The sequence below is a fragment of the Falco naumanni genome, chromosome 11 (genome assembly GCF_017639655.2).
Source record: "Falco naumanni isolate bFalNau1 chromosome 11, bFalNau1.pat, whole genome shotgun sequence".
Taxonomy (NCBI): domain Eukaryota; kingdom Metazoa; phylum Chordata; class Aves; order Falconiformes; family Falconidae; genus Falco; species Falco naumanni.
In genome coordinates, this window is record NC_054064.1 from 28,275,037 (window position 1) to 28,288,905 (window position 13,869).

The following is a 13,869-nucleotide window of genomic DNA, read 5'->3' on the forward strand; positions in this document are numbered from 1 at the left end:
AACATTGTTCCTATATGAGGAAAAAAAGGGTATTTAGTTATATTGTGCAGCAGCGCATTTATATTTGATGGAAGAAAATACTTTTAAAGTACCACAACTAGTGTGTGGAACTCACTGTTACAAGACATCACAGATTAAAACAGGATTTTAAAAGGATTAGATATTTTTCTGTATAAAATGTGTCCATTTATATTAGGCGAGTACCACAACGAACTGATTTATTTAGTTTGTATACCGAATCTGTAAAAAAAATCTGACACCTTTTTTGGTCATAGAATATAGTTATGTTGGAAGAAACAAAAGAAAAGATTCTCACATCAAAAGATATCACATCGACATTCTTAATAGTGGGTTATTTAATAATACCTATGTTGAAATAATTTTTCTGTTTGAAATTATTTTGTACTTTATATAATTAAAATTGAGTTGTAGCGTTCTGATTTCTCTAAAATTGTTTTGTTCTTAGAATTTTCCTTGCATCTGAAGTGTCAATGCCCGAGGGAGTGGGTTCTGTTCATAAAAACCATCATTCAAAAATCCTCCACAAAACATCCTCTGTCCTACTGTTAGCTGATGGAATTCCTTTCTGAAGTGTCTGATGTGGTTTGTTCTCAGCCAGCACATTGAGTAAGTCTTGCCTCTGTGAGCGAGTGCATCATGCACTGAGTACGTTCACTGAAGCCCACACAAATGCCACAAGATTATTTATGTAGACTTACTTTATGAGCTGGTGAGCTCTCTTGTAGGCCCATATCTGGTCTAGTTTTGGAGATTCTCAGTTTAAAAATCACCTGTTCTTCACCATTGTGTTTCCTGTTGGCCGTGAAGTGTTGGTGGCATGCATGGAAAAGCACATACGGCTTTTTAGAAAGGGCTCTCAACAGCTCAGAAACTTCCTTCTAGAAGCTGAGAGATATGCTGGTCCTTTCCTCCTTAAGGCAGATTTTTTAGGCCAGACTGGCATGAATTATGACTTCTATCCAAACAAGGAGAATCTCAGTTCTCCTGCCTTCCAGCATCCTCTGGCACAGCTCCAACATTATTCCTGGAGTACTATCATCTTTGAAAGATGGAAAGGTTTATATGATTGAGCAGATTAAATAATATCACAGCCAAGTGATAGCCCAATATACATGGGGTAGGATGTAAAACTGGGGGTCCTATGATTCTAATTCAAACTCTTAAATGCCTTTTTTGAGCGATACAGAGCAAGTTACTTAATCCTCACAGGGGGGCTAACAGGTTTCAACTATTTGTAAAGTACTTTTAGATCTTCAGATGGAAAATGCATTATTTCTCAGTGTTTTGGGAAGATGAAGTTCTGCAGATGGAGCTGATTTTTCATTCCTATTCATTTTTGAATCTCAAAGGTCTTTTGTTTCAGTGAACCAGAAAGCACATATTTAGGTGATGATTTCATATCTTCCAAATGATAGTTTTTCATGTAATCATCCTAATAACATTTTTCATAGGAGACTTTCAAAGTGGTTTGACAGACCTTCATAAGGTCTCATGCAACTTACTCATGCTGTAAATATAACTACTTCTACTGTACATACAAGAAGAGAGGATCAGATGGGTTAAAATGTCACTCAGCAAGTCAGCTAAAGAGTTGAACAAGAACCTGTTTCTCCCGGTTCCAGATCCTGGGAGGTTTTTTGTTACTGAGCACAGACATGCTCATCTGGAACACCTTCACAAATATTCACACCCTGTGGCTATTCACTAAAGGCATTTCAAGCTTCTGGCCAGGCCAGGAACATAGTCAGAAAGGTACTTAAGCATTTCCAGGGCTTCCAAATACAGATGAATAGCAAAATAATGAGAACGAAACGATCCAAATGTTTATTGTTCTCTTGTTAACAGGGACTACTAAATCCTGTAATTTGACTCCCTGCTTAGCAGAGGCTTTCAAATTACCCAAGTATCACATCTCAGGCTCAAATACCAAGTCCCAATAACAACCCTTGAAAAGTTGTCCCACAAGTATTGGAAAAATAGCCCTTGTTTGCACATGGCTTTGTGTCTTCACCCTCTGATCTTTTCCTTGCCATAACCCTAGCCTTGCCACAACCATGTTGACTCTCCTACTACAATGACCTCAGATTCCTCTGCAATGCTCGAGGGCCAAAACAGCGACTGCTGGGAGTAACACGGTGATGCAGGTATACCGACTGCCTAAGTGCTGATTAGCAAACTGGCTGCTGCCACACTGAATATGTACCAGCTGAGCTGGATTTGCTTTGGCTTGCCTCCTCTGTGTCTGGCCATGGGTTGCCACAAAACTTGTAAGAACTTAATTTCCTTTGAGACTTACACTTTTTCGGCTGTGGCAGAAATTGGCCAAGAGATCCTAAAGATGTGGGAAGGAGGGAGGGGAAGAGAAAGACAAACAATTTAATTGCGTAAGTGTTGTTTCCTTATGAATCTTGAGCTAATAAGCTAAAATGGGTGCCAGAGGGAGAGAAAAAGAAAAAATCAAGATGTAATTAAAGTCCAAAGCCCTTGTTCAAGCTCACACAGAAATTTAGAACAGATACAGACACAGATCTTTTAGACCCTCTAGGCCAGTGTCTGGAATATGGGGAGAAATTGAGGGATGTTTCAAGATTTAGCCAGCATAGACAGTAAAGAAGTTATGCCCCCTTTTAAATGCATAGTCTGTGTGAATTTACTGTTGGAAAGGATTAAAATACCATCTTTTTTTTTAGTCCTAATAGTACATAGCATGTTTAAAATTTAAACTGGACAAAATAAGAACAGGTATTCAGCACGGAATTACTCTGAATTGTCCCATGCAACAGGTGATCTAGCAGGTCTTTTTCTTTTCTAGAGATTAAGTCATATCTGGTGGAAAATGCATCATAGATTAATTAAGTGCCCATGTATTAGTGGCTTTATTGTATGACTCACTAATACTGAGTTAACCTTAACATAGGATTCTGAGGATGTTTAGCCAAGCGTTTTTATTGATTCAGATTGTTCTGGTGGAGATAGTACTTGAGTATAATGGATGAGGCCTGCACAAAATTTAGAAAAATCAAAGATTCGAGGCTGATGAGGTGATAAAGATGTATTAAGACAGACACCCCAGGAACTGGACTAGTCGCTCAGCCACTAGAGGGCAAAATCACGATGTCTTAATCCTCATTGCGGGTCTCTTGGTGTCCTTCTAAGGGCATAATCAGCCGGTTGGTTTTTTACAACAGAAACTGGTTAAATGGTCACTAAGCATTCCACTAGCAGTGGTGGTAGTAATGAATATTTAGAGTATTGTTTCTGTCAGTGTAGTATGCAAGCACTATACTAGCAACTATATGGAAAAACCCCAACATTTTATTCCACGGAACTGTGAATGAAAGCTTCAGTTCAGTCACCCAAGAGGTTTGGATGCTTAGGTTCACAGCACAGGTCTTTTCCACTCGAGATCTTGCATATCAGTAGAAGACTGAGTGTTTGTATGAGGAACTACACCGGGAAAGTAATTAACATTTTGCTGCAAGGTTTCTTAATTGTTTAATGATACCAGATCAGACCGGGAGGCTCCTGAATGTTTCTATCAAGGCCAGATTCTGGGGAGTCCAGAGCCTCACGTACAATCCCCTACCAGCCTTTGATCTCATGCTAAGTGTTCTTGTTCTTCTTTCCCCTGGTTCTTGCCCTCCTGCGCCTATGCCCATTTATTATCAAGACCTATTCTCTGCTCCTGCTAAAACTCCCACTCCACTGTTCAGAGATCAGGGGTGAGTCAGCTTTGAGGTGGACCTGAGGGACTGCTTGGCATGAGAAAGGTCAGTATCCCAACTGTGACAGTGGCCAGAAGGAGATGCCAGAGTAAGAGTTTAGTGGCAGGATAATCACATAGTTACACTTGCCAGAAGTAACCTCCCAGCTTCCAGCAATGCATGTCTCAAACTCTTGAGTGAGGAAAGTTATCTTTGTATGCAATATGCTTCAAAAGATTTGCCTTCTGTGAACGAGTCCACCCATCCCTTCAACCAACATAAACATTCCACACGGCTGCTCCCGTCATGTGCTCAAGAACACATGATCTGTGTCAGATGATGTTGAAATGGATGACAAGTTGTTACTTCTTACTGCCCAAGGAAATCAACTTCTGCATAGACTAGTAACCAGAATCCACAGCTGTGGTCACATAGTTGTATTTCATGGGTAACAGACTTACAGCACTGAACTCCTGCTTGTGTTAAAATAGAGGTTTTAAAAGCACCTCATTTTGGCACTTCCAGTGCTGGGAAATCTAACTTGTTCCTCCCAAAAGTGTCTCAGTGATTAATTACCATCACTGGTAGAAGACTTCATCAGGAAGCTGAATGCATCTGCCTTCAGCATACAGTCACTGAATTTTAGAAGTACTTAAAACCTGTGATAGAGTCACTCCTGCACCTTCTTTTTTGACACTGAAATAGATTGAACATTTTCACTTTCAGTTTAAATCATTCTTATGGGTCTTCTCTGAACCATCATCTTTTTCAGCTTCTGTTAGGAATTAGGGAATTTGGATACCAGGAGCAGTTGGACTAGTACCAGAAAAATAAATAAGGAAATCTTTCTATATACTCCTCTTTATAAAAACAAGGACTTCATCAGCTTGTTGGCCACAGCACCACACCACCTGCTCATTTTCTTCTCATTATATGTGATGACTCTCGAGGTTTTTGAGCGTTAACTTCTTAGAGCACAAATTCTCTCATCCTATAATCACTGTCTTAATTCTTCGGTGCATGTTTTCACATTTGGCTGTACAGAAATGCATATTACTTTTTATTGAGCTGTCTGGAATACTTTACATCATGACTTGTTATTTATGGCTCCCTATTGCTTACATCACTTGCAAACTTTGTGATGATTTTATGCTTCCCTTAGAGCCATTAATATCAATACAATATCATGTAGAACTAATTGCTACAGGACCCAGAAACACATTCCTTGATGATGACTTCTCATTTCCCCATTTTGTAACTGTCAGTTAGCTAGAGTCTGAACAGTTTAATATGTGCTGTGATGAGTCTGTATCATTCTGGCTTCTTAATTAAAATGCTGCAAGTTACCAAAACAAATATTTTGCAGACCTACTTACCTTGATCAACTAAACTTGTACTGCTATTAAAAAATCAAATTATTTTGGCAAGATTTATTTTCCATATTGATTTGCATTTATTGTGTTTCTATCCTTTAATTCTTTTTTAATCAAGTAAAGTAGATAATGTCCCATTATATTACCCAGAATTCTTGTGAGGCTGGCAGGTCGTAATTACCCTGGTCACCTTGTTTACCCTTTCAAAATATTGGTACAACATTTCATCCAGTCCACTGGAACTTTAACAGTGTTCCAAGATTTATTGAAAATCAACATTAATGGTCTAAAGATACTCTGTGCCAATGCTTTTAAAACTTTTGGATGCAAGTTACCTAGACCTGCTGATGCCAAACTTTATTAGCTTCTGTTTAACATCCTCCTCAGTGCCTGTTGTAATACAATGTATTTCATCATCATCATCATCATATGATTTTTGTATTTCATCTGGCTCTTCCCCAAATAAAGACCCGAAATAGTTACCAAGCTTTTCTGCCTTTCCTACATTATTGTTAACTGTTCTGCTATTTCCACCTAGAAACAGACTGAAGCCATTACTAAGCTTCCTTTTCCCCAAGTTTCTGCAAGTTTCCTGAAGTAGCTAAAAAATCCTCTTATTTGTCCTTAACTCTGTTGTTCATAGATTACTCTTGCATCATTTTGAACCCTGTATCAATTGCCTTTAACTCCTACATGCTCTCCTTCATGACTCTTCCTTGGTAGCTTCTCATAAAGACCTGGGGAAAGATGGTGAAAAAATTGGGAAAAGAGGTGGCAAACTCAATACCAAATGCCCGTGCTATCATGTGGCGTACTATGAGGCACAATTTCTTACCATGATCCTGTAGAGGCTCACTGACGTGAGGCTGATGTACATGGAAGAGCTGATGATATTTTTTGGAGAATTTGTAACTCCTGACGCTTGCACTGAATATGGCAAGTGGAAAGCCATAGTCTGTGTCTTACAGCATTGCTGGGGCTTGGAATCAAAATTATTGATTGGTTTCTATATAGTTTCTGACCATCCGTACATTTCCTGTTTGGACACTAGCAGAGGGAGCACACTGAGAACACGGGGTGGGCAATCTCCCTGCCTTAAGCACAGGTGTCTGGCACCACAACTGCCTGGTGCAGCAACCTGAGTTTTGCTGAGTTCCTGCTTCTCTAGATACATCTTCTTAGGGATATTCTTAGATACTTAGGGAACAAGTCATGCGGCATCCCAAATACATGCAGGTACTGAGAAGGGACGGGGCATGAGACCATGTCCCATCACTCTAACTCATAGGGATGTTTCCCATTGCTGCTAACTCGGTTTTTGCATGCTTTCATGAGATGCCCTTCTTGCAAAACAGCCAATTATGATATCCTTCAGGCAAAAACTCTCCAGTGTTTGGTAAGAAAACATTCCAATGAATGGCTGTGTGCAGAGGGATTAAAGTAGAACAAAATTATGGTAGCGATATGCCTCTGCAAGGCATTTGGCCATAGGGTATGAAGTGTTATCTTGCTCACCCTTTAATTTATTTCCTTTTTTGTTTGTCAGGCACATTGTGTGTTTAGCAGTCTGAGGTGTTTCACAAGAATTGTATTGAGGACAGTAGTTGCGTCTTGGACCAACCTGAACTCCCCCTCTGTGCTCGACCAGCACGACACCACTAATTGCTAAAGAAACAGAAAGTCAGGCTTAACCGGGAACGCTTCATGGGAGAAAATAAATTCCATATCCATTACCATGCTACTACCGGCTATGATGGATTAGCGTTTTTTATCTCCTCAGCTCTTTGCCCATGGATTGATGACTCATCTGATTGGGAGTGTCTTGTATTTTCCACTTGACAAGCACACAGTTCTACCAGAATCGATGAATAAGCGTGAAGCGCTTCCCTTTCATTTCACCTGGGAAGGGCTGACGCTGGGCGGGAGAAGGCCTGGACTCACCGCCGGGGCTCGGCACGCCGCGCTCGCCGCCACACTAGCGGGGAAGCCTGACCCGCTGCAGGGCCACAGCTGCGGGTGCAAAGGCCCGAGGGGCGGGAACAGCAGCGCCGCTGCGAGCGCGGCACCTCACCAGCCTTTCCCCCTCACCGGGGCGGCATGGCGCACCGCGGCGAGGCCGGAGCACCGGCTGGAGCCGGCGGCCCTTGCCCCTTCCCCCGGCGGGGGCGAGCGTGTCCCCGGGGGCAGCCAAGGTGGGTCGTGCTGAGGCGCTCGCGCGCTCCCGAGGCGCGGGCTCCTGAGGCGAGGCGGAGCGCGGGAAGGGTGAGGCCGCCGGCGGGGCGAGGCGTGAGGCGGCGGCGAGGGGCTGCGCCGTACCCGGCGCTGGCCGCCCCCTCCCCACCGAAGAGCAAGTCACTGGCGGGACAGCGACGTTCCCTGGCGTGCCCGGGTGCCGGCAGCCAGCCGGGATTGCTCCCGGCATGGGTGCCGCGGCCGCCCCTCAGACAGCGAACCGGTGAGGCGGCGGGCGCGTGGTTACGATTCGGCGTAACCTGTCACTTTGCCATCGCAGTTCTGAGGCTGTTTCTGTGAGGAACGAGCGTGGTTTGGATTTTTTTTACACCCCCCCCCCCCCCCCCCCCCAGGAATCCTGCTTTGCTGAAGAGCTAACGTGTCTTTGAGCAGGTGGCTCCGTGCCTGCGCACCCTCGCACCCCTCAGGGCAGCCGCGGCCGGGCGGCTGTGGGTGTCCCACCGGCGTTCCCCGTGCCCCTCTCCGATTCTGAAGGCACTCGGTACGAAATGGCGAAATAAACCAGGAACAGCTCCCCGCCGCGAATCCTTCTGCCTACAACGCGTAGGTGCAGCCGCAGCGGGCGGCGGGGGGGCGCCTCCCGGCCGAGGGCGCAGCCGTGCGGGGCGCGGGGAGCCCGCGGGCCGCGCCTCACGCAGCCCCTCTGCCTGCGGCTGGTCTGCCGCGCCCCGCCGGTGCCGTCCTCCGCGCCCGGGGGTGTGTGTGCGTGCGCGGGCGGGAGGCCCCGGCTGCGGGGCTGGCGGGCTCGGCGGGACCCCGCGGGGGGTGAGCGAGCCGGGCTCCCTCCGCGGCGCGGTGCGGTGCGGCCCCTGCGCCCGGTGACTCCTCCCGCTCCCCCGCCCGTGACGCCCGGCGGTAGGCGGCCGGGCCGGAGGTGGCGGCGCGGCCCGCCCGGCCCCCCGCGCCGCGGGGCGGGAGTGCGGCAGGCTCCGCACTGCCTCCCCGGCGGTGCCGCAGTGCCGTGCGCTGCCGCTGGGGGCGGCCAGGGGGCGCTGGCAGCCGGTAGCTGCGGCGGCCTTGGCCGCGGAGCCAGCGAGCGAGCCCGGCTGGCAGGCGGCGAGGGCGGGCGCCGGCCTCTCCAGCGCTCGCGGGGTCTGCGGGGCCCGCCCGGGAGCGGACGGCGGCGGCGGCGGAGCGCGGCCCCGGGGGATCCCCCCTCGCCATGCAGACCCGGCGGCTCCTGCTGCCTCCCGAGGTGAGTGAGCGGCGCCCAGCCCTCCGCCCCCGGGCCCGGGAGGCCGGGGTATCCCGCTTCCCAGGCCCCCCGCCGCCCGGAGCGAGGCCCCGCGGGCGGGCGGGCGCGGAGGGCTCCGGCGCCTCAGCGGAGCCGCCGTATCGCCACACAGCCCCAGCCCAGGGCCCGGGTGCCCCCTCACCCCGCCCGCCCTTGTCCCCCTGCACGCCGCCAAGGGGAGAGGCGTCTCGGCGCCGAGGGGGATGGCGGCGATCGCCCCTCAGCCCTCACCGGCGGCGACGCTGGTCCTCCGAGCCCCCTCCCCGCCATTCCCCTCCGTTCCCGGGTGCCGCTCGCCGGGTGCCCGGGACTGGGTGACCCCCTCACCCGGCGCGGCCGGGGCACCTTTCTCCCCAGCCGGCGGTCCTGGAGGAGGGGAGGGAGCTCCTGCCGCCCTCCGCCATCGGGGCTCCCCCCGGCCCCCCCGTGTGCCGCCGGTGTCGGGCCAGGCGGGGCAGTTCCCGGGCCGCGCCGTGCGCAGGGCAGCCAGCGGGCAGGCTCGGCTGCCGGCCCGGCCAGGGGAGGATCCCTGCCGGCATCTCGTGCCCTTTCCATGGCCTGGTCTCCGCGCTCTCCCCGGGCAGGGAATGCGACTTGCTCATCGCGATGTGTAACAAGTCACTCCTGCAATGGTGGTAGTGGGGGAGGGGGAGGGGATGAGCGGGCGGGATGCGTTTTATAACATCTCTAATTACGTGAAACAGTGGTCATGTCTCGCGCTAAGAATAACTGGCACTCTTGGCATGTCAGACTTTCTGCAGAGGTGGGTTAGTTACTTGCTCATGAACGTTATGGTTAAGTAGGTACATATGATGGAGGGTGGCTGGAGAACCGTTTTTATCTCGTTAACCAGACTGAGAAACAAGTAGCAGATGGGAATTGATAGACTTTATGTTTTCGTGTTAACTATTTTGTTTATTTATAGACTAGATATTGCTGATTATTTTGTGACAGAGGTTTTTCAGGGAGTTTAATTTTTATGCCTGTTTTCATTCAGTTCAAATATTAGAAGTTGACTGAATTCCAGCAATCTTTTTATTAAGTATGGTTGTATCAGATTAGAATTTCTGAGTAACACTGCCCTCAGTGTTTTGGTCCAGGCTTAATCCAAAACTGGAAGGAACCCTTTATAAACAAATAAAATAATAATAACAACAAAAACAACAAAAAAAGAACTCTACTTGAATAAAAGCTTTTATTTTCTTTGGACAGCATTTTACTGACTAGGCAGCGTTTTAAAACATCGTAATTAACTTCTATTAGCAAATAGTTTTTGATTACATGGAACAAATCCAGATTTTACATACACCTTCAGTAGTAGAAACGACATCAAAATCCTTTGTTAGTTCCTGAACCCAGTAGTGAGCTTCTTTTTATAAAGTTATGGCATGTAATACAGAATAAGAAGAGCAGTCTCCTTGACCCAAGAGAGGCAAAATTAAAAATCTCTTCAGAGGTTTGGGGTATCAGAAATGGAAGCTGAAGAGGGGCCTAAAACCTGAAACAAGCCTCCCTCTATCTCAAGCCCTGATATACACATAACAAGTTACCACATTGTGATCTATTCTTATTGCTTAATGATGCCTTTTTTAGTGTGTGAAAAAGGAAGAAAACCACCCCAAAACTGCAGTGCTGAGCCCTGATACTGGGTGTTATTTTTGTGTGTTAGCTTTGAGTCAGTTATTAGGCTGGGGATTAAATACTTTCAAACGCACATTTCAGGATCTGAGGCCCGGGGCTAAGACTGAGTTGAAATACAGTTTTTTTTTAGTTTGGCATAAAGTCTGACTGTGATTGTCTCAGGGAACAAAGGTAGAGACTGAACAAAGATGCAGTATTAAAACTTGTGGCCAAAGAATGATAAGCTTTTAATGTCTGTTGTTGCCTGTCCACTAGCTGTGCCAACTTTAGCAGAAAATAGCTTGCTAGTTTTCAGGTTTACAGGCTGTCTAAAAAAAAATTACCTGGCAATTATTTTGCAAAAGGATTAGAGTGGAGTTTTGCTTTTGAATAAAAGCTGGCCAAAAAGAAAGAGATTTTGGGAAGAAGTGGTGTATTCATGTTTTGTTGGTCGGGAAAATCTTTTGATGCACTAAGCTGAGAATCTTCCAAATAAAAGTGAGTTCCTTGACAGAAAATCAGATGAGGGATAATAGTTCCAGTGCATGGTTAGTCTGTGTGCTGATTAATTGGAGATCTTTTCCAGAACATTGTTAGAAGACAGCAGTATATTCGTAGACTACTTTGAAAGTTTTATATGAAGGCTAGTCTTTTTTATTTTTTCTGTGATTGAGATTAAAGTTTCTAAAGAAATTGAAAGGTGGCCTCTTCTAGAGCTCTATTTGTGATTCTTTATGAGACTTGAACTTTGAAATGAACAGAAATGCAAACTAAAATGCTCAGTTTTCCCTCCTGTTTATGTGAAGCATTAAAAAACATGTCTGTACAATGGCACTTAAAAATTTACAAAGCTTTTTGTATTGGTGAGAAATAGATCATCAAGAGTAAATGGCTGAAAGTAAGAGAAAGTACTGAGGTTTAGGTGATAGAAACAGCTTTTACTTCTGTGTTGGCTACATCTTGCAACACTGGGAAAAATACATCAATTAATGTAAATGGATAGGAAGTTTTAAAAGATACTTCAAGGATCCTTCATTGACACAGTAGTTTCTACTTAAATTAGAACTTTGGATACATATTCGTACAAATTTGGCTAGTGACTAGAGCAAAACACTATATACAGTTATCAAAAGAATAGCACACTGAAAAATCAGCATGATGCAAGTAATATAATACATACTATAGATATTACATGTAAATAATATATATAATTAATATATAAATAACAACCATTATTTATTTTATAGATGTAAATTATTCTATTTTTACAGACAAAGTACTTTCCTACTTATTGTTTGGTTGACTGGGTTTCACTTAATTGCAACTAAAGCGTAACATCATTTTTTTTTAAAAAATCTAGCTGTTAAGATTCTTTTTAAACAATGAACATTTGAAGATTTTAAGGTGCCCTGTTAAATTTTAATGAGTGTAATCCTCAGCTAGTGTTTATGGGAAGGAATGAATGTGAGTGTCATACCTAGGGTATTAAACTATGTCATTCCTTTAAATGTTATTTTCTAGAGAAAATTACAAGATGTTGCAGGTCCCAGGACCTTTTAATTGGGATTAATGGAATAGTGCACTCAGTACTTTGGTCTTTGTCAGATATTTGTTTCCTGAATGTGCTTTATAATGATTTCTCCCTTTTGCACTGTATACACGTAGAGTTAGGAATATTTAGGAAAGCTACTATTCAGATTGCCATAGCAGGCAGGTGAAATAGGGAAAATACTTTTAAGGTGAATTTATATGTACTCTTTCACTGAATCTTTCCAGTATCATTTATTACTGGAGTATTACAACAGTAGTTATATGACTGTTGTACTGCTAGAAGAGATAAGTAGAAATGTGTAACACTAATACCTGTTTTTCAGAAATAACAGCTCTCCAACTAGTACATCAGCATCGTATAGGGTGAAGGTGAATGGTAGAAGAGATCTGTAAAGGATCACTTAAACTATTTTAAAGGTTATTACTAGAGAAATCTAACTAATTTAAAAATATAGGTTAAAGACAAACAGTGCATGGCCAGGAACATATGGGTAACGACACTAGGTAAATTGTTCCCTTCGTATTCTTTCATCCTGATCTGCTTGAGTAGGAGTTGACTTAAAGAAGCAAGTCCAGTCAGTTGAATTTTACACAGGCATAGTTCTGTTACAGTAACAAAAAAAAAAAGGGGGGGGGGGGGGGGGGGGCAGGGAGGAGAAAGAAGAAAGATGATGAAAGTATGTGAAAAACAGGTGTGGAGTCACAATCTGTGGATTTTCAGTGTTTTGTAAAGTGTGGAGCTCTGAATAACCTGAGTGATGTCTTCAGTCCATGTATAAACTAAGGCAATGGTTGTCTTAGTTATGAAGGCCAGTGAGGAGAGAGCTTAAAGAAACTTTAATGTTGTTTTGCTTCCATGTAAAACTTGATGATTTGGAAATGTCAGTATGTGGCAGTCTGACCATATGTTATGTTTTGAGGGTTTGGTGTCCATATATTAAATGTTTCACATACTTTTCCCCCAGTGTCCACTGTATGTTGGGCAAATGAAAACATGGGCTTCAGTGTTGGATTTCAGCTTGCGTTGTTGGGTTTTTTTTGTTTAGCAATTTAGCAAACCTTCATACTGAATTATTTGCAGATAATGCTAATGGCTGTACCTTCTTTCTTCAGTCTCTACGTTGTATATAGAATATCTTTGTCTTGTTTGTCATATTTGTTAATGTTACTTAGATCTCTGATATATTAATGGCAACTGAAGCTTCAACTCTACCTTATGAGTTGGTGGGGTCACCGTAATATCAGTTCTTTAAGGCAAGAGTCTTCACTGAAGGTCCAGGAGCATTCTGGTATGCTCTGCTAGGATTGCCTAGGTTTTTCTGTCAGGAGTTGTATTGCAGTGCTACTAGTGTATATTTTGCTTCCGTTTTCTATACTTCTCCCCCCTCCTTTTAATAACAATAGGGAGATTGATGAATTTTTAAAAAGAGATTAATTGCATAAGGACATTGAGTAGGACTTTACAACTGGAAATGGTATTAACAGTTAATAAGTTTTCTTAAAATTGTTCTGTTGGATTTCTGTTACTGGTTTGGTTCCAACATTGTAATAAAGGTGGAAAGCCTTCTAGTGGAGGCTTGAGGCATCAACTGATACTTTAGATGCTGATGCTGAACCCTGGTTTAGGGTATGGCTTTGTATATAAAATAATGCAGTAATGTGTCTTTGCTAGCATCTTCCTGTTTTTTGGCCTGGCTTGAGCTGAACTGATATTCAGAGTAGCTAGAAAAAAGCACTAATGTAGGCAAAGGTGGAACTCTTTTTCTGCTATTGTCTATTGTAGGATTTGGTTTAGCAACTGTTTTAGGACTGTTCCCCAGCTATTCTTCATTAGTGACAGAGGAATTAGGCATGATCAGAGATGTGGGAAATATTTTGAACCTTTGCTTGTGTTGAGTCCAGTTAAGAGTTAGAAAAGAAATGTTATCTACCAAATTATGACTATACTTACTGGTAATGTTTCATTGTGACCCTTACTGACTTCTTGTACTTCAGTTTGGCCAAAGAGCAGTTGTGGGCCTGCATAAAAAGGCAAAATAGTTAGTATATGTCTTTACTTCAGTGCCCTTTTTTTTTTAATTATTTTTTTCCCCTTAGTGAAGTGGTAGCTGGG

General features: G+C 44.4%; 1 protein-coding gene across 2 annotated transcripts in view; it reads left to right on the forward strand.

The window, feature by feature from the left end:
* Positions 1-7,187: 7,187 nt before the first annotated feature.
* Positions 7,188-13,869, forward strand: part of ZFYVE9 (zinc finger FYVE-type containing 9) — a 61,930-nt gene continuing 55,248 nt past the window's right edge. Inside the window, exon 1 of one of the 2 annotated variants that reach the window (XM_040611351.1) lies at positions 7,188-7,290. The gene's annotated coding sequence lies outside the window, so the exon portion shown is untranslated. Of the gene's footprint in view, positions 7,291-8,317; positions 8,547-13,869 lie in introns of those variants that run through there. The other variant, XM_040611350.1, reaches the window with a different exon arrangement.